Here is a 3,928-nt window from a genome sequence, read left to right as displayed (position 1 = left end):
TCCAAATGACTCCCTTACGAACATATGAATTAGGAGCAGGAGTAGGCCATTCGGCCCCTTTGAGCCTGCTTTGCCATTTAATAAGATCACTTTCCCGCCTACCCGATACCCTTTGACTCTCTTGTTAAAAATCTATGTACCTCTGTCTTAAAAATATTCAATGACGCTGCATCCACCGCTTTCTGAGAAAGAAAGTACCAAAGACTCTCGACCTTCTGAAAGAAAACATTTCTCTTCATCTCCGCCTTAATGGGTGACGCTTTATTTTTAAACTGTGTCCCCTAGTTCTAGTCTCTCGCACAAGGGGAAACATCCTTTCAGCATCCACCATGTCAAGTCCCCTCCGGATCTTACATGTTTCAATAAGATCACCTCTCATTCTTCTCCAATAGATACAGACCCATAAAAAAATTACAGCACAGGAGGCCATTCAGCCCGTCTCATCTGTGCCAGCTGAAAAACTAGCTGCCCAATCTAATCCCACCTTCCAGCACCTGGTCCGTAGCCTTGCCGGTTACAGCACTTCAGGTGCAGGTCCAGGTACGTTTTAATGAATTGAGGGTTTCTGCCTCCACCACCAATCTGGGCAGTGAAATCCAGGCACACACCACCCTCTGTCTGAAAAAAAGTTTTTCCTCATGTCCCCTCTAATCCTTCTACCAATCACCTTAAATCTGTGCCCCCTGGTAATTGACAACTCCGCTAGGGGAAACAGGTACTTCCTGTCCACTCTATCTAGACCCCTCATAATTTTGTACACCTCAATTAAGTCACCCCTCAGCCTCCTCTGTTCTAAGGAAAACAACCCTAGCTTATCCAATCTTTCCTCATAGCTGCATCTTTCAAACCTTGGCAACATTCTTATAAATCTCCTCTGAACTCTCTCCAGAGCAACTATGTCTTTCCTGTAATGTGGCGAGCAGAACTGTACGCAATACTCCAAGTGGCCTAACCAGCGTTTTATACAGTTCCAGCAGTACATCCCTGCCTTTGTATTCTATACCTCAGCCAATAAAGGAAAGCATTCCATATGCCTTCTTCACTTTATCTACCTGTCCTGCCACCTTAAGGGACCTGTGGACATGCACTCCAAGGTCTCTCACTTCTTCTACCCCTCTCAATATCCTCCCATTTATTGTGCATTCCCTCGCTTTATTTGCCCTCCCCAGGTGCGTTACCTCACACCTGTCTGGATTGAATTACATTTGCCACTTTTCCGCCCACTCAACCAAACCATTAATATCATTCTGGAGTCTACAGCTATCCTCTTCACTATTAACTACACAACCAATTTTTGTGTCATCTGCAAATTTCTCCATCATGCCTCCCACATTTAAGTCCAAATCATTAATATATACCACAAACAGCAAGAGACCCAACACAGAGCCCTGTGGAACGCCACTGGAAATAGCTTTCCAGTCACAAAAACATCAGCTGATTACTACCCTTTGTTTCCTGTCCCTGAGCCAATTTTGGATCCAACCTGCCACATTCCCCTGTATCCCATGGGCTTTCATTTTACTGACCAGTCTGCCATGTGGGACCTTGTCAAATGCCTTACTAAAATCCATGTAGACCACATCCACTGCACTACCCTCATCAATCCTCCTTGTTATTAACTTAACTGAATTCTTTGAGTAAGACATGACCTTACCTTAATAAATCCATACTGACTATCGCTGATTAATCTGTGTCTTTCTAAGTGGCAGTTTATCCTGTCCCTCAGAATTGATTCTAATAATTCATCCAACACCAAGGTCAGACTGACTGGCCTATATATCCCTCACACCCTTTTTAAACAATGGTATAATGTTTGCAGACCTCCAATCCTCTGGCACTTCGCCCGTATCCAGTGAGGATTTGAAGATGATTCTCAGCGTATCCGCTATTTCCTCCCTGGCTTCCTTTAACAACCTGGGATGCAATCCATCCGGCCCTGGCAATTTATCTACTTTCAAGGACGTCAGACCCTCTAGTACTTCCTCTCTCATTATGCTAATCGTATCTAATATTTCACACTCCTCCTCTTTTACTACAATGTCTGCATCATCCTTTGTGAAGATAAAGGCAAAAACTCATTAAGAACTCTGCTCACATCATCTGCATCCACGTGCAAGTTCCCCTGTATATCTGATAGGCCCTACCCTTTCCTTAGTTATCCTCTTGCTCTTAATGTACTGATAAAACATCTTTGGGTTTTACTTGATTTTACCTGCCAATATGTTTTCATGTCCTCTCTTTGCTTTTCTAATTTCCTTTTTTACTTCACCCCTGCACTTGCTATACTCCTCTAGGCTTTCTAAAGTATTAAGTTTTTTGTGTTTGTCATAAGCTTTCTTTTTCTGCTTCAACATACCCTGCAAGCTCTAGATAACCAGGGGGCTCTAGATTTGGCCATATCACCCTTTATCTTTGTGGGGACATGCCTACACTGTGCCTGTAGAATCTCACTTTTGAATGCCTCCCACTGATTTTCCTTCCAGTGGCTGTGTCCAGTCCACTTTTACCAGGTCACCTCTCAGTTGTGTAAAATTTGCCTTACCCCAATTTAGAACTTTAACTCCTGTTTTATCTTTGTCCTTTTCCATGATTATGCTAAAACTATTATGATCACTATCTCCAAAATGGTCACCCACTGCTACTTCATCTACTCGCCCAGTTTCATTACCGAAGACTAAATCTAGAATTGCACCCCCTCTCGTTGGGCTTGTTACGTGCTGGCTAAAGAACTTCTCTTGAATGCAGTTCAAGAATTTTGTCCCCACTGTGCCCTTCACACTGTTTGTATCCCAGTTGATATTGGGGTAGTTGAAATCCCCAACTATTATTGCCCTATAGTTTTTACACTCAGAGATTTGCCTACATATTTGTTCAAATCTCCCTCTCACTATTTGGGGGTCTATAGTACACTCCTAGTAGTGTGGCTGCCCCTTTTTTATTTCTGATCTCCACCCATATGGCCTCATTTGATGATTCATTTAGCATATCAACCCTCCTCAAAGCTGTTGTTGATTCCTTAAGAAATAATGCTACACCCCCTTCTTTTTTATCTCCCTCTCTATCCCGCCTGAAAACTCTATATCCAGGGATGCCGAGCTGCCATTTTTTGCCCCACTTTAAGCCAAGTTTCCGTTATAGCAACAATATCGTGTTGCCATGTGTCTATCTGTGCCCTCAGCTCATCGGCTTTATTTACTATATTCCTTGCATTTAAATACCCTTTAACACTGCCAAATTCCTGTGCTGCACACTTTTTAACCTTTGCTTCTTCTGTCTTTCCGAGTCACTCACTAATTTTCTGCATTTTGTTCCCTGGCCTGAAATTGTCCTTTCTAAAACTTCCCTCAGGTTCCCATCCCCCTGCCAAGCTAGTTTAAACCATCCCCAACAGCCCTAACAAACCTTCCTGCAAGGATATTTGTCCCAGTCATGTTCAGGAGCAGCCTGTCTGGCTTGTACAGGTCCCACCTACCCCAGAAGCGGTCACAATGCCCCAGAAATCTGAAGCCCTCCCTCCTGCACCATCTCTCTAGCCACGCATTCATCTGGTGTATTTTCCTATTTCTATACTCACTAGCACGTGGCCTTGGGAGCAATCCAGAGATTACTACCTTTGAGGTCCTGCTTGCTAATCTCTTTCTTAACTCCCTAAACTCAGCCTGTAGGGCCTCATCCCGCTTTCTTCCTATATTGTTGGTACCAATGTGGACCATGACTTCTGGCTGTGCACCCTCGCCTCCAGAATGCCCTGTAGCCACTCGGTGTTATCCATGACCCTTGCACAAGGGACGCAACAATATTGTCCTGGAATCACGTCTGCGACCACAGAAATGACTGTCTGTTCCCCTCCCTGTAGAATCCTCTACCACTATTGCTCTGTTGTCCTTTCTCTTCCCTCCATTTGTTTTGGGCATTATTTTTAGTACTG

This window comes from Heterodontus francisci, chromosome 24 (assembly GCF_036365525.1).
Source record: "Heterodontus francisci isolate sHetFra1 chromosome 24, sHetFra1.hap1, whole genome shotgun sequence".
Taxonomy (NCBI): domain Eukaryota; kingdom Metazoa; phylum Chordata; class Chondrichthyes; order Heterodontiformes; family Heterodontidae; genus Heterodontus; species Heterodontus francisci.
This window is presented reverse-complemented; position numbering follows the sequence as displayed.